The following is a 22581-nucleotide window of genomic DNA, read 5'->3' on the forward strand; positions in this document are numbered from 1 at the left end:
CCCATTCCCCTTACATACTAAATATTATCATAGTATTTGCATATATAATATATTAATCTATATAAAATATGGTACTGGGAAACACTGCTACTAATAGAAATATTTACAAGAGATTTATTTCTCATTACTTATGTTCAAAAATCTTAAACTCCTGTTTTTGCCCATGGCCAAAATGTTTCTTATTCTTTCAAGAAGTGAAACTATTGCTTTTGCTTCTCATTGAACTTGTAAAAATTAGTTTTCCTAGGCTAAAGTTATCATTGTCTTTCTATAAGTCATATTTTAAAGATATATATTAACATGTTGAATTCCATACCTCCTCTACTGCGATTTATGTGGTATGAATTATTTTTGAAGTGAAAAAGAAAGCTGTTAAAATGGGATGATGACCATTGTCTTAAATATCATTTTCCCAGCATCAAGGGTTACACCTGGAAACTGTTCATCATAGCCAAAAAGTCAGGGCCTCCTCGGGATGTGTCTCATCAGAATGACTAATACAAAGCCATTTTTCTCATAAATCTGCCTATTCTCCCACCATCTGTTATTTGCATTTTTCCAGAAAGTTAAAAAAAATTACTGATGGAATGTTTTGACCTAACTGCAGTTAAATTCACATTTACTCTCTTAGTTCCCAAGATGACATTTCAGCCAAGCCTATAGTGGGGTATTGCATCAGAATATCTGCTACAGTGGGAATTCCAGGTGAGACATCTAGAGGCAAAAGGGAGAACTGCTTAAAAATTAAACCATCATTAGTAGTATTTTGCTTCAAACCAATGTTGAGTTAAAAAATAAAAGTTGAGTTAAAAAAATCCTAACAAACAGTTTGTCTACTCATTGCTGAATATCAAGTCATAAACTCTCACATGCTTTAATGTGTGGTGTGTCAGACCTGTAACAGTTTTCTTGGATTTGCAGTGAATTACTAGAATGATTTATATAGTTTTTATACTATCAACACCAAAGAAGATTCCTATTGTCAATTTAATGAAAGTACGCACTTATAGAATACATGTTTTATATTATGTCTGGACAAACAGATAGACATTTAGCTTGGACAAATATAAGATAATGTCTCCTCCAAGCCGTTAATCTAGGAAATGTTTCAAGCCAGAAGGGCACATAAACATTTGTGAAAAAAAATAAAAATAATAACATTCTTTATTCTACTATATATGAGGCACTCTGCTAGGCACAGGGTGTACAGTGGTAAAAAAGTCATAGATAGTCCCTGCCATCACATAGCTTTAGTCTAGTGTGGAGAGATAAAAACTTCGAAAAGCAACAACAAAAGAATGTACCATTACAAATTATAGTAAGGCTATGAAGGAAAGAAGTGTATAAACTCATGGAACCACAGACAATTATTGACAGAGGTGACGTTGAAAGTCATCTAGTGATCAAACACAATATTTCAGCATTAAAGAATATAAGGTTTAATGAGATAAAGAGATTTCTCTAAAGTCACAGAACTAGTATGTGGCACATTTCAGATTAGACATAGAGAACATTTAACTCAGTTAATTTTACCAAACTAAAATAATATTATATCACATGAAAAGTAATTTGCCTGGCTTTGCTAGGGGAAAGTACTGATCTGAATTCTGTAGACAATCAAGTACCTCATGAAAATGTTTGAGCTCCTGAACGAAGCTGTTCATGAAGACATTCCTCCCTGTGGCCTTCCAGTTATTGAGATAATTTTATTATTGTTGCAATTAATTTGTTCTGGGCTTTTGACACTTGCAACTTGAAATAAATACTTTGAGCAACTTACTCTGAATCTATGCTTCCTTCTCTGTTAAAAAAGAAAGAAAGAAAGAAAGAAAAATAAAGGAGGTGTAATCGAAGTAAATGGCATGCAGATAGAGCATTCTGGAATTCCACAATCTAAGACGATGCATGCCACGATTAAGCCTTAAGGCTTCATATGTAGCTGAGATTGTACTTCCAGCACTTCTCTTAGCGTTGGCGGCCACAGCTGCTCTTTTCCATGGCATTGCACCTTTATTCTATGACATAGGCACTTTACAATCACTCCTTTAGAATTCACAAAGTAAGTCCACTGATAAAGTTTCAATCATCTTTGAACCATTATTTTAAAAATCCCAGAGCTAAGGTCCTTCAAATACTGCCACGGCCCCTCGTAGAGTCCTGTGTGGTTCATGGATTGCCATGTGTCAACAGCATTTCCGATGCAGCTTGAGTCCTTCTCTAGTTTCCAATTTTGTGGTTTCAATCAGCAAATGTTCAAACCCTTTCTGGTATTTTCACCACAGTCGTTTTTGCTTTAGTTATCTAAGGAGTAATCTACTTGAGTTCTATTTTTCCATGAAATTCATTTTTCCAATTTGGCCTTTTTCTGGAAAACCAGAGAACATTTGAGAGATGTAAAGAATTTTTTTTTTTTTACCAATTTTCACTCCAAATTGAGAATTAGCTTTAGTACAGATGGGTCTCCCAGATCATTCTTGAATCTTTAAAGTAGCTATGTTCTTCATGAACTCAAGATCCTCTGAATCCTGGAAAACATAGAAGAATGAAAGAAACAAACAAACAAGCCTCCTAGAGCTTCCTTTGTCATTCTAAGCTTCAGGAATAATAGATTTCTGAGCTATCAGAAGTTGGGCCAAAGCATTTTTTGTTTCTCATAAGATGCCTAAAAAGTTACTCTATGATGTCTCTCAAAGCATAATTTACCAAAAACTTCCTTTAAACTTTATAATAAAACAATTAGCAATTGAGAGAAAAGTTTTCACAGTTCTCTGGGGAAAAAAAAAATTAGATTTGGGGATTTTTAGATTGCATAGGGGAAGCTTGCTCACCCTGTTTTAAAAAACTAAATCTAAGTCATAATAACCCTTTTATTGGTCCATAAACAATGTTTTGCATTTGTAATGTAAGAATTCAAATTACAAGTAGAGATTTTTGCAATTGCATGAGGAAACTAAAGTTCCATATCAGGTTACACCCAAGTCTAGTAGCAATTCAATTCCACATTCAATACTGATGTATAAAAAGCATCATGCTAAATCTGATAGAGGCATGGAGACAGATGAAATCTAATCATTACACCTAGCGAGTTGGCACTTTTTAAGAAGATAAAGCAAGCATAGGTACATGTGGATGAGCTTTAGGGTGGAATAGGTTCCTACATGGTAAAGAAAGGAGATTAGAAAATATTTCCCGAAAAAAAAAAAAATCGAAGCAGATTTTGTGAACTTTGAAGCCACAAAATTCAACATGACAATGATGATGATAATGATACATAGGACAAAAACATAATAGGCCAAAATAATAAGGAATGCTTATTAAAGTATTACAGATTCCATTAATCATCTTATGAAGATCATGTGATTTAATCCTCATAGTGACATTAAGAGAAGGTATAGTCTCCTCATTTGTAGAGACAAACACAGCAGCAGCCTAGAGTATTTACATAACTTGCTTAGAGCCACACTGCCAGCAGTAGAAGAGGATTAGAAGCCAGACTGATCTCCCTCCAGAGCTGGAGCATTCACCTGTGTTGTGTCTCTTTGTCTTGTTCTCATGCTTCATCCTTTTTTGTGTGGCCCACACTCTGTTCTGGGTTCTGGGATCTTTAACGAAAGGAACCTGGTCCAGCTTACTACCTCTCCGACAGTCATAACAGAATTATGTTAGTGTTCTCAACGCTTATAAGGTGGAGTTGACCCAACAAGGACTAAGGTTGAGTCACCTCCACCTTAGGTCTTTCCACTGTCTGATCCTATCATGGGGCCAAAGAGGGTTCCAGGGGGCCCTGAATACCATTGTAGGTGGGGAATTCCATTGAAAATGTGACATCTTGAAGTTCTGTCCAGAGTGTTGAGGTACTTACTACAAAATCCTTAAAGAGTAGAAATTATAAGTTGTGACTATGTTAATTTAGGTAATTTGGGAAATTTTATTTTAAGGAATGTCTTGGAAATAATCTTATTGTACTGGAGTATTCTGGTTGGAATTTTAAAAGAACAATAGATTTATTAGTTTATGAAGTTTGTCAGAATGAAATCTAGAGGCTGTCATGAGGAATCGTACTATTTGGTTTTGTTCTTCGAAGACACTGAAGGTAAAGAAGTCTCCATTTTTCCTTTAGTGGCCCCTTCCCCACGGTGACTCACCTTATTTATTGATTGCTGAAACTTGAGCGTTTTTGGTATTTGTTGTTATTTTTATAGGATTCTATTTCTTTATCATTTAATCGTTTCAGTTCGAAATTTGCCTCTGGGCCCTTTGAATTGTGACAAAACAGCTGGTACATGACAAGTTGCCAGAGTTAACAGCCGCCTGTCACACTCCATTGCCAACTGTGACAACCAGCGATAAAGGCAATCCCAGTTTTAAATGGACCCATTTCTATAACCTTAGAAAATTGTTTTCCTGCCTTTGAGCTGTCAAGAGGAAAAGAGCCTATGCCTAATTTATCATTTCTTTAATGCTTGTCTCAGATTGCCTTTTAACAATTATCAAAAGTTCATATAAATTAAAAATACAGATCTGAGAAGCATATGAAGAATAAAGCACATTCTTAAGGAACCATCTGAAAAATAAGGGAAATTTTAAGGGAAAAAAAGATGGACACCTCATTGAATAATTTTTAGGACAATGAAAAATTGTAATAAATTGAGAAAAATACTATATATGTGCATTATGAAGTAGACAATGTGGAAGAAGGTATAGAAGAAAGTGGCAACATGTTAATGGGAATTTATATTATACAGTCATACATTTTACTGCACTTCATTGTGCTTCACAGATGTTCCACTTTTTACAAATAAAAGGCAAGACTCTCCACCAGCCAGAAAATTATGACTTGCTTTATTCTGGTGGTCTGGAACCAAACTCTCAATATCTTTGTAGTATGCCTGTATTTATCTTCATATTTAAATCAAAGACTGCCACGCCTGATATCTTAAAAAATAACAAAATACATAATATACCTGACTAATCCTTTAAGATCAAAGTTTAAATTTTTTTAATATTATACATTGAGCATTTGGGATGTAACATCGAAACATATTATGTTTTTTTTTTTAAGTATGAAATAAAAATTCTACAAGAGTCCAACAGATAAAATTTATTTACTACAAAAATATCATACTAGCCTCACAACAAAGGACAGAATATAAATTAAATTTAAGCAACATAATAATAAAGCAAAAGTTGGAATTCAAATGATGTAAAAATGGAAAAAGGAGGAAAAGACAATTAGTAAATAACAAAACAAAAGAAAACTTGAATGAGATGAAAAACATATAACTAAACATATCAGTGATTTTAAAATATTCTAGTTATTTTTTAAAATTAATATCAAAAGTTTAAAAGACTCAAATTCAATCATAAAGCAAAACTCCGGTAACTGTTTAATGAACCCAAAATGGCCTAAAGAAATAAATAAGACCCAAAAGGCACAGAAATACAGGAAAAAATAAAATAAATGAGCCATGATAGAAATTAGAGAGCAAAATCTTTCAATCACTAAAAGTGTCCGCCTATGCTGATAAAAGGCACATTCTGCCATAATGCTATAATAGCTGTGAACATTTAAATCTTGGACGATATAAAATCAAAATGAGAGGTTTGTATGACTTTTCCTGGATCACAGAGTGTGTAAATTAGAGAATAAGAAATAAAACTACATTTCCTGGAGCTAAAATCCTGTATTTTTTCCATGCTGATCAATTTTTCAAAATATGGTTAGTATTGGGCACCTGAAATTAGATAAATGCCATTTACATGAAGCCACATATGTGCCACTTTAAGACTTCATGTATAGCAGGTCTGGCAACCTGGGATAATTTTCAGAGATTGAAAAGACTATTATCACAAGTAGGCTCCAGTGCAAAGTATGAAAATTAAGCCTTTGAGATTCGCCTTTTTTCCCCTCTATTCCTTTTCCAACGCCCTCTCCAAATGCCCTTCCTTGTCACCAGGCTCTCCTGTGGCTAGGTGCATTTTTTAACACCATCACTGAATCCTTTCCTTTGCCTTACTCTATGAAGAAACTTTCTACTGTTTTTCTCTCCTCCAGCACACCTAGTCATGGAGGGGCTCAGAGTTGTCAGTGGAAGACACTGCACTGCTTTTGGTCCTCTGCAAATTCAAATCTTTTTACCTTTATCAGAAGGTGCAAAGGAAAGCCTGAAAAGCTGAGAAGAGAGAAGTCACCATTCCTGGTGTAGCTTAGAAAAGAACATCACCTTTCCTGTACAAAACAACAAAAAGAGCACCCTTTATTCCATCCCCAGAATGTTCCAACAGCTAACTTTTTCAGTATCTAAAATAACAACCTCATCATCCCAGACTCCTTGACTGTTTAAGTTTGTTTTCAATGTTTTATTATATATTTGTTTCCGTTACATTATATATTTATTATTTTCCATTGTTTGTCTTACCTGATAGAATACATACTACATGAGGGCAGGAATTGTGTCTGTTTTGTTGACTCTCTCGCCAGCACCCTGGCACATAGGAGAGCCTCAAAAAATATTTGTGAAAGAAAGGATGGGAGGGAGAGAGGGTAGAGGGAGGGAGGGAGGAAGGAAGGGGAAGGAGGAAGGAAAGAAGATGAGATAAAACAAAATAAGAGAGAATGATAAATCTTATTTTTAGCATATCTTTTTGGAACAGGAGAAAATTCTATGCTTCCACATAAAACTAATAATCTTTATTTTTTCATAATATTTTACTGTATTTTTACAATTTGTTTTACATTTAAATATCTTTTTGCATATCTACCTAAAAAGAAATCAAAACTAAATTACTTCTATAGTTGAGATATAGCTATCCTTATTAAGCAATCAATTTCTTTTTACATTTTTCATATGTAATGCCAAAGCATATCTCAAAAAGGTAAATTATCTTGAAACACCATAATTATTGGTATTTTTCTGCCAGATGTTTGAGCAACCACTCAGGCTTTCTATTCTTATAAACTTCCTTATTCTCATATACTTCAGTTAGCTGTGTTCATGGCATATAAGTTTATATAAAAAAAAAATTGCCTCCGTATAAAGGACCAGTGAAGCGTATTGCATTTGATAGGTAGCCTTCAATTCATTTTTTAGCCATCTGTGAAATATGATAAACTTGAATTTTTATGTAGAGAGAAGTTATATTCTTGATATTTATGTATCAAAATGTCTTCCAGATACTTTATGAAATGATACGATTATTTTTTTAGTATCTTTATTAAATATCCAATGTAATTAAATAAAAAATAATTTATTTCTACTGGAATACATCTTAAGGCATCTTTCATTAATGGATGCTCTTTGCATGGTCTATTTGGCTAAATAAGGCATTATCTATTATAATCCTTTCTATTCATGCTTCTATCTAAAGTAAATACCTAATGAAAAAAATAAAATGTTAAAAATTGCTGGGATAGTTATCATATACAGATTCATGGGAGATGGAAGAGAACCCTGAGCCCCAGATAAACAACTCAGGCCCCTCAATATCTTGATTTCATCCTGTGAGACTCTGAGCAGAGAACCCATCTAGGCTGTGCCTGGAATTCTGACCTACAAAAACAGTGAGATAATAAATGGTGTTAGATTAAGCCACTAAGTGTGTTTTAATTTGTTATACAGCAACAAATAACTAATACAAATCATCAACCATAGTATTTAGAATACCTTGTATATATGGGTTGTGACATGAAATTTCTGATGTTTGACCATTTTTGACGTGTAAAATAATGGCAATTTCATAGAGTTTAGTGAATCCTTATGCTGATTAGTTAATTCTTTATGGTTATAAGACTGAGACTCTTAGCAGCTAGAGGACACCTGTAGTTGCCTGCCACATGACTCTCTCCACAGGTAGTTCACATGGTTGTTTGTTTCTGTAGGTCCAGCAGAATTTCTGGCTTATTTTATATTCAATCTTAAATTCTCTTTCAAAGGACTTGCCTGATTAGGCTAGGCCCACCAAAGACAATGTCTCTTTTAATCAACTAAATGTCAACTGAGCAGGGACATTAATTAAATCAGCAGAATTTTTTTGCCTTTACCATGTTCTATTAGTTAGAAGAAAGTTACAAGTCTCATCCACACTAAAAAGATTAAGGTGATCAAGTAAAGGTGTATGTCATAATTTTAAGTTACTCTTACTTGTGAACTGGTGTGGCTAAGAAAATGGTCTATAATCTATTATCCAGCTAATCAACTCTCTCTCTCTCTTTCTCTCTCTCTCTCTCTCTCTCTGTCCTCTCATTGTCTTGTTGCTACTTAGCTTGTGTATTGCAATAGCAGATCTCATTCTTCACTTATTCATATTCGCTATCATAGTCTGTATCAATTTTATCATTTAGATATGTTACTTTTGTCGATATACCTTCTTCTAAATGCCTGAGGCTACTTACTTATGCCCAGAGGCATTCTGTCTATTTACATGATTATGGGGCATTCTATTTTGTTCAAATTGCTTTGATGTTCTTACTTTCTTAATTCATTATTTATTTAAAAATATGTTTCAAGAACCTACTATTTTTTTAAGGGAGGACATGGATAAAGGTGTATATATTCAGGAATGGAGCTTATAAACTAGCGAGAAAGACATATTAGTCAAATAATCACACTCGAATAGATAAATTGTGACAGTGACAATGGCTACCAGAAAATAAAAAAGTACACTATTTTATATTTGGATGACTTGACCAAGTAAGGTAAGTCTGCCATATTTCCCAGAGTTAGTGATGTGATTAAGTAGAAATAAAAGTGATTAACTAGAAAGCTAGAAAATAAAACTAGAAAACAAGATTCTTTTTTACATAACCAGTGGTCTGAAATGAAGAAAGTTCTGGAGATGTGAATGAGACAGATTAAGGGCATGGGGGTGGAAGGTGTCCTAACTAGGTTAATTCTGAAGGACAGAAGTGTGGTTTCAGGAACCAGTGGGGTAGTAGAGGTACCCAAGGTGGGTAGGGAGGGGGGCACTGTAGGAAGGAAAGGGGAAGAGATGCAGATGTTTAAAATTCCATAGAATAAGTCACTGAAACTGACTACACTCAGCCTCCAGAATGGCTCACCACGGAAGGAAACCATGGCATTCTGTTGGATCTGTGTTGGAATACTTCAACACTATGGCCTTTCTAGGTAAAAGTCAGTTGCCAGGAGCATTTCTTCCAGTTGAGTACCACAACCCGGATTTGGTACTTAACATGTCCTTATCTGTCACCATTCTGAGACAGTGACTACTACCATCCTTTGTGACTTGCCAGCTTTTTAGTTGGGATTTTTAAATACCGTGAAGGAATTTTCCTGCAGCTCTAAATGTAGCACACCAAGACGTAGGGGGTTTATCAGTAAGACTCTGATAAGAAACTTTTCAGAAAATCAAAACGGAAGGAACACAGAAGTGTGATGTCAAAGATGCTCTGATATGCATCCACAAAGTGTACTTGTCTGGCTTGTTTAAAGAAAATGAAACCGCCTGCCCTCAGTGCTCCTGTGACTGTGGTGGGACTGTGGCTTTGAAAATCAATGATCCCAGCTCCGCAGCGACCATGTCGTAAGAACCAGCAAACCTGAAAAGAAAGCAACTACCTTTCCGCAAGAGAAAAAAAGAAAAAAGAAAAAATGCTGGCAATGAAGGTTTTGAATACTGAAACTGGATTCTAAATGATATGACGTAATCTGTTCCAACAGAGGTTTTAGGAACAGAAACAATTTTAATATTTCCAAGAGAGTAGACGCATGACTCCGCATGAGGTAGACTATAAATTAGTTGACTATTATGTTTTTCCACGGAAAGTTTAGATTTAGTTATCAATAACATAAAAAACAAATTAATGTATATGATAAGCCACTTTTTTCTCATTGCATTGACCTCGTTTATGGCTCCCAGTTGCCTACAATTTATAGTCACATTTCCTCAGCACGGACTCATAGCCTAACTTATTTTTCCAAGCTTCTAAAAGCCCCCAGCTACACTTATCCACTCTATACTAGCATTCCTGGTTACTTATTAGCTCTTCATATTTTGTATATTTATATCTATATCTTGATAGCATTAGCTGTGCAGTTTCTACTTTATAATATTGTCTCATCTTCTATCCTCTTCTCTATTTATACTCCAGGTCTCAAATTTCAGGTTTCTACCTTGGGTTAGGTCCCTAATTCACCACTGTCTGTATAATCGTTCTCTATACCACTGTCATTGTGTATGTTAGACATCTGCATACCTCTCACAAAAGCAAGGACTATATTTTACTCATCTTCTAATCATTGATTATAACCACAATGCATACACAAACACATGGAATGAAATGGGTATTTTGAAATAGGTGCTTAATTATACATGCATACTCAATATGCATACTGAAAACTGCTTTCAGACCTACTCCTGTATGGCCCACGGCCATTGTCTGGTGAGTCATGGATTCTACTGTGAAAATCTCTTAACTTTTTCATTTTTGTTTTTTCTAATCTCACCATCTAAGCCAAGACCTTCACAATTTTTACCTAATGAAATACCCTCTTAATTAGTTTCCACGCCTTCAGGGAATCTTCTTTCCAACATGTCTTTTACAAGGTAAGCAGAGTTACTATTTTTCAATGACCTAGACATATCACTTTCTTGATCAAAAAACAACAAACAACTTGGATGTACCCTCAGCAGATATACAATCAAGAATGAAGAATGTTGATGGCTGGGGACAAAATTAACTAAAAAGTGAAAAATCGGCCTTGTTGACCATCAGCAAGAGAAAGGATAAGACTTGCTAATGACCAGGTTGCAATATTCCCATGAGAACACAAACAATGCTCCAACTGGGACACAAACAAGGCCATCCGTGCCAGCACCACAAACATGACTAAATATTTCCCCTCTTCTGACCAACTGGAGTGCTGACTGCTTCTTTTCCACCAAAATTCTAACCCCACTTTAGTTTTTTTCATTTTAGGGACACCTTTATTAAGATGCTCCGTCACCAACTAGCCCCGCTACTTGACAGTGTCCAATTCAGGACTGACCCTCGCTTCCCTAATTCCTCCTCGAACTCATCAAACATAAACCCAACGTACTCCCCACACAGTGACTCCCAAGTTTCCTGTGCGGTGTGTGGTGTGTGGTGTGTTTCTCCATTGCTAAAGCACAATTAACAAACTTAACTCTGTCTATGGGAGTGTCTCCTGTTGGACTTTGTTTGTTGAACCCTGACAAGACACGGTAAAATCTTTTCAGTTACCTGTTACAATGCCTTTCCTCTATTCCAGTATACTTCCCTTTCCCACAGTGAAAATTATCGTTGATACTGAACGATAATACTGATGAGAGAATGTTGCTCATGGGTTTCGTTTGGAGACAGAAAAGATGGCAGATCAGTAGATCTACAGAAATAGTAAGTAAGGTATTTGAGACTCTTCTTAATTCTATCTAAACATCCACATTTCTATCCTCTGGTCCTAGATCTTAAGACATTCTCACGCCAAAAGTATGCCCTTCCTCCACAATACATGTCCTTTCTTGTTATGTGACATTGGTATGCTCCTTCTCTGGTTTTCCAATTCTGTTACTAATTCTCTATGCATTAAATCTCTGTTTAAAGCCCAGCCTAGCTCTTATTTCTTCTGGGATATTGTCTCCAGTTCAAACATTCAGAATGAATCACCTTCTCTTCTAGACTCACATAAGCCTTTGAACTTGTATTCGACTTAATGTGTATATATATTCATCTTCCGGTCTGGATTATGATCCCTTTGGGTTTTATAAGTCTAATTTTTAAAAAAAATCTTAATGCCTAAAACAGGGCTGCTTGATACACACATAATTGATTAGCCTTAGAGGCATTGACCCATTTAACAAAATTTTCAAGAAACTTGTTTTTAATCCAAGTTAATACTTTAAATAGTACTCGCAGATGGTTTAAAAACCAGAGGTGGTAGCTTCTCAGCCAATTTTGGGTGTGCAAGTTCCCTGAGAAGGCGGTAGACGAAAGACGTGGTTCTATGGAAAGTTACCTCGCCAGGTGATCTGATTAAAAATTCCTAAGTGGGCAGGTCACGGTGGGTGGTCACGCCCCAAGAATACGACTTCTTTACTGAAAGGCTTATCGTGTCCTTCAGCAAGCCCTGGCCATCATTTCTATGCATTGAGGTTAATGCACCTTAGAAATGTTCCCTTTCAGACCCCTCCTTCCGATACATGACCACCGTGTCTGACCCCTCAAGAAAGCACAGAATCTTAACCATCCCGTAATCCTACCCCCGCTTCACTTTCTCTCACCTCCACGTCCTCTTCCTCACGTTTCCCCCTTAACTTCAAATGCATAAAGAAGCTGCAAAACCGTTATTCTCCGAAACATTTGAGATCTTGCTCCGTGTCATCTGTTATTAGTTTGGCTCAACTAAACTCTTATAAAAATTCGCTACAGCTTTGAATGTTTCTTACGTCAACAGGACCAAATTAGAGCTTCAAGTATTACCACTGAGGACCAGGGTACAGAAGAGAAGAAATTTTCTGAAAGAACAGTTCCAATGGGTTGTATGGTATCTTAATATATAAACTTCTTCCACTTAGGAATATTGCTAGGGAAATAACTGCTATAGTCAGCAAAAAAAAAAACAACAAAAAAACAAAACAAAACTATTTGCTTTCCTAAGAAAATTGGCAATAATGTTCTTTCTCCAATCTTTCTCCACTCTTTTATCTTTCACCACTCTCGAAGTTTGAATACAAACTTGAACCACACAAAGTTTCCATTTTGAGGGGGTGTCAAAAATTGTCAAATTTCATTAGTGCTATGTGGTCTCAACCAATCCATACCTGCTAACTTTAAACTATGCTGTGACAGTTGGATTGATTAGGCTTTATCTCCCTTTTGTTTCTTTTTACTTTGAATAACATGTTCTCATCATGAAGACCGGACTTGGTTGTTCTCTATCTCCTTAGCAACAGATACACACATCACTGCATAAGGAGAATTCTTTCTCCAGATGGTGAATCCTAACATTTGTTATTTATTTTTGCTGGTTTCAAACTGAGAGTGATGTTTTCTTGACCTTGGCCTTCATTGCATTAAGAAGACTAAAACAACCAGACTGACTAAAGTACAGTTATCATCTTTAGAGAATGTTATCATATTGCTTCTGATCTATGAATATATAATTAAAGTTTAGAAATTAAATCTAACCACGATGCACAATGCACTTTGTTGCGGTGAATCCATTTTAAGATTACTGCCGACATAAAATAGTCTTTTTTTCTAAAATATCAAATTGTTCTGACTAAGAATCCTTTCACAAACATGGCAATCTCACAGCATGACACTGGGGACAGAATGGAAGACAGCTTTCGATGTGCGAATCTAACATGGTCGATAATATCAATGTTTCTTAAATTCTTTTTCCTAATAACATTTATAATGATTAAGCAGTGAAATTTAACTTTTGAAGATTTTATTTCCAAATTTTACCATCCAGGAAATATTTCCACCCTAGCAATCGATTACCATCTAGGAAATTGATGACACTTTGGTATTTTAACATTTAAAGATTTTCATTTTTTGTTTGTTTCTATTTGTCTTTCCTTTCCTCCTAGAAATCTTTGGCTCAGGCACTTCAGTTTATTTTTCCATTAGTAATTACAAGCTGAGAGTGACAGCAACATTTGCATAAGCAAGTGAGTTGGTTAAAAGAACAGGGAGTCACATGTTGATGGAAAAAAGTATGAATATACAGTACAAAGGTAAAAGGTGAAATTCTTAATTATTATATACACACATGTGCTATGAATAATATCCCAGCTGCCCACAGACACATCAGCAGTTTTTTTAGCCTCATATATTTTAGGTGTTAGGAAATGTATGTTAACTGTTTTAAATAAAATTTTTAAAAAATAGTTTTAGATTAAAAAAATTGCAATGAGAGTACAGGTTCTCACATACCTCTCACCCAGTTTTCCTAATATTAACATATTACATTAATATTAGATATTGATCACAAGTAATGAACCAATATTTATACATTGCTTACTAAATTTTGTACTTTATTCAGATTTCCCTAGTGTTCAATTTGTATTTTTTTTTCTGTTACAGAATCCCATCCAAGATACCACATTCCATTTAGTCATCATGATCATGCCTCCCTTTGCTTTTCTTTATTGTGAGAGTTTTTAGGGCTTTCCCTGTTTTTGATGACCTTGATAGTTTTGAAGACTACTAATCAAATATTTTTTAGAATGTCACTCAATTGTGATTTATCTGCTGTTGTTCTAATGATTATGCTTCAGTGTTTCGGGGAATAAGACCACGACTGTAAAGTGTCATTCTCATCATGTCACATCAAAGGGATATACTATCGACTTGACTTATCATTATTGAGTTAACCATGACCTCCTGACTGAGATAGAGATTGTCAGATTTCTTCAATGTCAAATCACTCTTTTACCCCCTTTCTCTTTGGAAGGAAGTCACTAGGCGAAGCCCACGCTTAAGGAGTAGGGAAAAGTGAGGGAGGCTCCTTGAGAACAGAGTATCTACGTAAATTATTTAGAATACTTCTGCTTGGGAGATTTGCTTAATTTTCTTCATTAATTATCCTCGTCCTATAATTAAATAATCAGTCTAGACTCATGGCTATTTATTTTTACATTGGTTATAATCCAACATTACTTTTTAATTTTGTTACTAAAATTATTCCAGCTTTAGCCATTGGAAACGCTTTTCATTGTCTCCTGTGTCCCTTTGACATATGCCTTTTTAATTTTTTTTGAGCACCTCACACTTTTTGGTATTGCACCATGCTCTGTGCTCATCTTGTAGAATCTTGACTCAGCCTTAGAATCAGCCATTTCTCATAGGGTCCTTGGTTCCTTTTGTTAGAGAATAATGTTGAAAACCAAGATATGGGCACTGGATATGCTCATTATTACTGAGACATAGTTGATTTTAGGCCCTCTTAGCAGAAAGATCAAGGACATATATGTGTTATACTAATTCATATACTTACACACACTTATGAATATTTTTATATGTATATATCTTTATTTATACTAACTTAAGTGTGTTTATACTGATATCTTCAACTCTAATCTATATCATATGGCTCATTCTAGTTTCTTTTTCCCTTTGCTCATCTGCAATCTCACAATCTAACATGAGAAACTTGATTTCTACCATCCTATGTCTATGTAGTTAATCATTTAATTCTAGTATACGTGTATAGTGGTTTTAAAATTGTCAACTGATATTCTCATGGGAACAATTTACCAAATACAGTTCAGTGCTTCCATACAGTTCCCTTTGTCTTTGTTTTAAAGTTTCTATTCATTTCCAAAATCACTAGTACCCTTTTGCCCTAACTTCTTTAGAGAAGTTATTTAACACATTTGCATTATAGTTCCATATTTTTTGTCACAGTCTGAATTTCAGCCCCAGAATCCCTCAAACTACTAAATTATGTTTTAAATATGCATATATTGAGGTTCATTATTTTTACTTTCAAGTTCTGTGGGCTTTGACAAATGCCCGGTGTTATGTGCCCATCATTATGGTATCAAATGGAATAGTTTCACTGCCCTAAAAAGTCCTCTATGCTTCATCTATTAAACTCTTTGTCCTCAAACCACTGGAAACCATTGATATTTTTATTATTTCTCTAGTTTCATCTTATCCAGGATGTCTTATAAATGGAAACATACAATATACCTTTCAGACTGATTTCTTTAGCTTAGCGATTGCTTTTAAGATTTATCAAGGTTTTCGTATGGCTTGGTAGCTCATTTTTTTTTTTTTAATTCCTGAATAGTACCTCATTGTATAGATGTATCACAGTTTGTTTATTCATTCACTTATAAAAAAAAACACTTTGAATAAAACTGCTACAAACACTGGTGTGTAGGATTTTTCATGAGCACAAGTTTTCACATCAGTTGGATAAATACCTAAGAATACAATTGCTAGATTTTATGGTAAGACTATATTTCATCATGTAAGAAACTGCCAAGCTGTCTTGCAAAGTGCCTGGGCCATTTTGCGTTCTACCAGAAATGAATAATAGTTACTGTTGTTCTGCGTCCTTGCTAACAATTGTTCTTGTCAAGTTTTTGGATTTAAGCCGCTCCAATAGTTTATACACCAGTATCTTGTTGTTGTTTTAATTTGCATTTCCCAAATGACAAATCATAATGAGCATTTTTTCATGTGCTTGTCATCTTTACATCTTCCTTGGTAGTGTCTGTTTAGATATTCTGCCCATTCCTTAAATTGGATTGTGTATTTTCTTATTGTTGAGTTTAAGAGTTATTTATATATTTTGGTTACAAGTCCTTTTTCAGGCATACATTCACATTTTGATAATATTTTCTCCTAGGCTGTGCCTTGTCTTCTCATTCTCATAATAGTGTCTTTCACAGATAACAATTTTTAAATTAAATAAAGCTTAATTATAATTACGTATTTATTTTGAAATATAAATATTTTAAATATTACTATTTTAAATATCTGTTTTAACTTTATTTTAAATTTTATTTTGTTTTTATTTTATATACATTTTATTTTATGGATTTTGTGTCATATCTAACAACTCATCGCCAAACCTAAGGCCATCTAGATTTTATCTTGTTTTCTTCTAAAAAATATAGTTTTTACATTTATGTCTGTGATCCATTTTTAGTTAATTTTGTATAATGTGCAAAAGCTGTGTCTAAGTTCCCTTTTTTTTTGAGGGGAGTGCATATGGACCTCCAATAGCCCCAACACAATTTGTGGGAGATACTATCTTTTCTCATTTGAATTGATTTGTACTTTTGTCAAAATCATTTGAATACATCTGTTTGGATTTATTGATTGGGTTCCACTGATTTAAATGTCTGTTGTTTCACTAATACCACTTTGTCCTGATTATCGTAGTTTAATAGTGTGTCTTAAAATTGAGTGCGTAAGTCTGCCAACTTTATTCCTTTTTTTTTCAATATTATGTTTGTTATTCTAGGATCTTTGCTTTTCCATATAAATTTTATAACAAGTTTTCTGATATCTACAAAATAGCTTGTAGGATATCTGGGGAGAGGGAGTGTTTTTGGCAGAAAGTAGAGCAAGACACTGAGATTAGAGAGGGATTGACATGTTCAACAAAGACAAGTGGGTTGTACAGCTGAGATGAGAGCAGGAAGAGAATGGTTGGAACTAGAATTAGGATAATAAGTAGCCAGATCTTGCACACCTGATAAAAACTTTGGATTTTACACTAAGCTGGAAACCCCTTGGAGAATTTTGAAAAAAGCGAAATGATGTGATTTAAGATCAAGGAGTATTATTCTGGTTTTAGTATGCTAGACTGTAGAGGAGCTAGGATGGATGTTATAATTCAAGGGGAAAATAAACTTGCTATGACAAAATTTTTGTGGATGAAAATACAGAAATTTGATTTTTCAGGGTCCTCAAAACTCCATTATTATTAAAGCTGCTTACTCTTGTCAAACATCCAGATAGATCTATATTTAAGATCTTTGGTAGACAGTTTCCTCACAAAGATATTACAGTGCATAAATTACTCAAATCTCTACAGATTCATTCATTCATATAACAACATACTCCATATATACTTTAATTCTTTTATTTATTTATTCATTATTTTTTAATGAAGCATATTTTATTTTGCAGAAAACTGGTGCTTGTTCTGCAAATAGAAGTGAATAAAAACAGATTTCAGTCTTCCATTGCCTCACTCGGTTGTATAATTGACTGATGTATAAAGTATCACAATGTAAGGAAGGTGGAGGAGACTGCGTAATAGAAATAGTTATGGTGAAAGAATGAATAAAAAAAGATCACATCCTTGGGTGAGTTCAAAGGTGGCGCCTGATGGGTGTCGAAGGGTAAGTAGGTGTCTGCCCAAAGGCCAAAAAATAGTCTAGGAGCACATGTAGGCTGGAAAGATGAAAGATGATCAGTGGTTATAGTATCGTATGCTTAATTTGCATAAGGCACCATTGTGTAAATAAGAGCTGAAAACTATAGCTTTAGTTCACACCTCTCATGGGTATTTAAACCTCAATATGTCCATATCATTAGAACTAAAAGTGGTTGAGTTTGGCTTGGGGCCAGGACACTGAAAAGGAATCTCCAAGTGAGTTGCAGAGATAGACAAAGAACTGATCACTTCCTCACAAAAAGCACAAACTTCATCTTGTAAGAGATGCATAGTTGTGATAATTTTAGCAGCATTTAACACAATCATATTTACCTCAGGAGTTCTGTTCTAGGAGTAGAATGAAAAACAATTTGGAAGGCTATGAAGCCTAAGACAAAAGAAAAAAACACCTTGAAAGCCATTTCGAGAGTCCCATCCAGAAATGGTAATTACTAGGACCAAAGAATTATTAGAGAAGGGAGTAATTGGAGATTGGATGAAATACAATTGAAGAGAGAACTGTGGGGAGAGAATAAGATTAAGAATGTTTAGGTATAGTAGGAGGAGAAGGGGACAGGTCTCTAGGCAGCTACAAGAGGTTAAAAGATGGTGTAGATAAAGTGGTCACTGACCAAGGGAAGAAAATAAAGCTCACGGAGCAGATAGTGATTGTGGGAAAAGCCCAGCCAAACTCAGTTTGAACACCTCGAGTTTGAAGTACTCATACAAGAGTTTTGGCCTAGAAATACAGAAATGAAAAGATTATCTTTATGTAAATATATCCTATGAAATAAACATTTGTGGATGCCAACGTCAGTTTTTTCAGTTTTTTAGTAACTGCTGACCTTTAGGGTCCTGGGATAAGTTTAATTGCAACAGAGTTCAGTCTGTGACAGTGAGTTTTTACGGTTTTTATTTTGCCAAGCTGGGCCTCATGGGAGGCAGGCCATGGAAATAGCCTTCTGGTAATCACTTAGGAGAAGAGATGGAGAGGGAAGGAGGGGGACATGGGGGAAGAAGGAAAGGAGAGGAAGTAGCAGCCGCAGCTTACATGCAAGAAATCACATCCCTTCTCCACTGCAACATTTTCTGCTGCTTTGCCAATATCAGCCCACATCCCCAGTGACGAGATTTTTGTCCTTTATTTGTCTTTAGAGATATCTTCGTATCTTGATCAAATCTTCTATACCGGTGATGGGAAAGATGGCATGTACAAGGCGAAAGTAGTACATAGTGTCACCAGGTAGCTATGGTGAGCTGCTGTGGAAACGCGGGCTAGAGCTGGCAGCATTGGTAAGTTATGGAGCAGCTCTGATCACTCTTGAGTCCGTGTCATTCCAGAACAGGTTCTTGAATTCCAATGACAGCCTCCTATGGCTCAAATATGACAGTGGTGCAACTGATAATAACAAAATGATAATGGGAATAATCTATCCCAAAAGGCAAAAACTTAAAAGTTGTTATCATCAGTGGCGACACTGAAATGTGATTCATGAACATATTGTTAGTGCCCCCCTGAGAACATGATAACAAGCTAGTTCTAATCGATGCTAAAAGAAAAAAAAGTATATAAGTTCTGGAGCATGAACATTGCCCAAAGTGGAGAAGAAATGGCAAGAGCAACAAAAGCAGCAAACAACAAACCTGGATAACTTATAGAGCTGAATACAAAAATCTATGTTAAGTTTTAAAATAGAATACAAGGCCCAGTCTACGGCCATACCACCCTGAGCAAGCCCGATCCCGTCTGATCTTGGAAGCCAAGCAGGATCAGGCCTGGTTAGTACCTGGATGGGAGACCACCTAGCAAGACCAGGTGCTGTAAGTGTAAAAAATAGAAAATAAGAGATTGGAAACTGACAAAGTCCTTGCAGTCTGTGAGGTCAACCAAGGATTGCCTCGCCTAAAAAAAAAAGGAATACAAGGCCCAGAGATTTTGCACTTAGAAAAAGTGGCTTGTATTTTGGCACCAAGACTGCCTAAGAATATGCCTTTTTTGTTTTCCATAGCTCAGAATATTTATATTTGAACAAAATTGTCTTGTGAAGTTGAAGCCTTTGAAAGATCAATGAAATCTAGAATCAATTTTTCTGCAAGGAAAAAATGAATTTATTAGGTAGATGATGACAAGTAAGTGATGACAAGTCATTGAGTATATGCATTCCTTCTCTCTCGCTGTCACTGGCAATTTGATCATTGAGGCTGATAAAAGAGTCACTTTGAACAACAGCCATATGTTATACTGTTATACAACACTCTTTTTAAAAAAAATTAGGCTGTATTATTTTTAATTAAATGCAAAGACGCTTCCAGTCGAGTCTCCTAGAGATTTCACCCACAGCTCTGTTTGGCCACCAGGCTCTTGTCTCTCTCTTCAGCAATGGTAAGGAGGATATTGTTTTCTAGGGGCAGAAAATTGCATGATTTGTTGCCTTTACCAATAACAAAAATGTTGGAGAGCTGAATGCAAAGCTGTTGCTGTTGGCATCTTTCGCATGAACCACATCAAAGGATCCAGGAACTGTGTCTCTGTGTTGGTGATCACACCAATTCTTTTAGCTTAGCACCTCCAATCACCATACATAGGTTACCAGTAGTAAACTTGATGAATTCAGTAATCTAGTCAGTCTCCAAATCATTCTGAATGATATCATTCACCTTGATGAGGGGATCAAGGTAGAAGATGGTGTGAATACCATGAGTCACTAGATTAGGGATTCCCTAGTACCCATGAAGATCTTTTTCACTGTGCACAACTTGTATTTGGCCTCTTCACATATAATACAATGAACAGCCAGGTAATCTTCACTGTCATAGCTTGGATGAAAATTCTCTCTGGTCTTGCCAATACTGATGACCTCCATAAAATCAGTAGGGTAGGTTATGTTAGTTCATAACTTGCCATAATCTTAATAAACTGCTGCACGCAGATCCTTCATTTCTCCCCTGTCAGGGCATACTTAAGAGTGTTCCTTTGGAAAGTGGTGATGGGGAGAAATTCTCTCAGTTCCTGTTGACTGGTAGATGGATGAGGAACAGACACACTGGTTAGTTTACTCAGCATCTAATGCTTTGGAGCTACTCCACACTTCCGATGCATCTTGGGACCACAAGTCTTAGCCATACTTGTTTGTCTTTTGATAAAAGGACAGTTTTATCTTATACTTTATTTCCTAGGTGACCAAATTGACTTATAAATTTTAACAATTTAATCTCCACCTGCTGTTGAGGCTAAAGAGATAATTAAAAATACCCTGGTGACACATATATTTATTGCTATTTTCAAAACTTTGAACACAACAGAAACTCTAGCTAAATTATTTTTAAAAAGAAATTTATTGAAAAGATGTGGAGAAGGCTCACAGAATCAAAGGAATAGCCAAAAATTAATTGGGCCTCAGAGAGGACAAGAGCTGGGATCTCACCCAAGATCAGGTAGCAAAAATTAATAGGTAATCTCTTAAGGACTTCAATTTTGAGAATAATCAATTTCATCCATTTATCTTCACATCTGAATTGCTTAGGTCAAGATTCAGACTGTGAGGGCAAGAGTGTGGTGAGCTGAGCTATTCACAGCCCGTTGCCTGGCTGGGCTCAGGGGCAATTTATTGATAGTCATTCAAGTGTGCATGCAATGAGGGAAAAAAAAAGTATTACATGCAGCTCTAGGAAAAAAAAAGTATTACATGCAGCATGTTTGACTTCTTTTAACTTCTCAATTTGCTGTTTTATTGTATTCTGACCATCAGCCAGTTTAGACTTTTCAAATAGAGTCCATTACTCAACCAAGATTGTTTTGACTAATTAGTCTTATCACACACTTAGTTTCTCCCCTATCTAGCTACTGAAAATCTCCAAGAATTTAACCAATTGCCAAATAATATTAGAGTTTACTTGGAAAACATTTTAATCAAACCTCCTATTAAACATCTATCATATGTAAACTAGACATTATATTCAGAAGCATGACTTTTAAATTTAGTGTGCAGATACAGAATACAGATGATTTATTCAGGTAAAAAACTAAGCTATTCCAAATTGATGATAGTAAATAGATACGCTATATAGTCCATCATATTCTAGAGCTGAAATTTATTAAAACCTTACTTAAGTAGTAAAGTAGAATATATATTTGTACCATGGTAGAGACTGACTAGCTACTCTCCTAATCTAGTATTTTTCCATTTCTCTTGGGCACAGAGTTTGTCAACAGCCTGCTTTGCTGTAACATGTGGCCATGTGACTGAGTTTTGTGATGTATGTCATTTCCGTATGTCTGGCCAATGAAATCATTCCATGCTATCCTCCATCCTTCACTTCCTCCATTTTATTGATGGGTTGTGTTGGCTGTGGCAATGATCAGAAGCCACATATTTTGTACATGGTAGTGCCTCCTTCAGTCTGACTCTCTGAATGGCTCTGTGGAGAAGACGCCTTTTCCTTCTCTGCACTATAACGAATTGAACTTTATGAGTGATAATAAAACACGTCTTAGTTTTAAATAAAGAGGCAGAAGTTGTGAAGTTTCTTTGTCATCGAGTCAGCTTTAATTAATACAACTGCACACCACATAGAGGTTTGTGGGACTTAAATTAGATAGTGCATACAAAGAGATTAATGGAGTTCCCAACACATATTGAGACCTGAAATAAATGTTAATTGTTATGACTAGGAAATCTGTGTTTAATTGAACAAG

At 35.4% G+C, this 22581-nt stretch overlaps 2 pseudogenes; one reads left to right on the forward strand and one right to left on the reverse strand.

Annotated features, from left to right (window-relative positions):
- Window positions 1–19594: 19594 nt before the first annotated feature.
- LOC111742408 lies at window positions 19595–19713 on the forward strand (annotated as a pseudogene).
- A 503-nt stretch (window positions 19714–20216) lies between these two features.
- Window positions 20217–21009, reverse strand: LOC105294767 (annotated as a pseudogene).
- Between the last annotated feature and the right edge of the window lie 1572 nt (window positions 21010–22581).

The sequence above is a fragment of the Pteropus vampyrus genome, unplaced genomic scaffold (assembly GCF_000151845.1).
Source record: "Pteropus vampyrus isolate Shadow unplaced genomic scaffold, Pvam_2.0 Scaffold93, whole genome shotgun sequence".
In the NCBI taxonomy this organism is placed as follows: domain Eukaryota; kingdom Metazoa; phylum Chordata; class Mammalia; order Chiroptera; family Pteropodidae; genus Pteropus; species Pteropus vampyrus.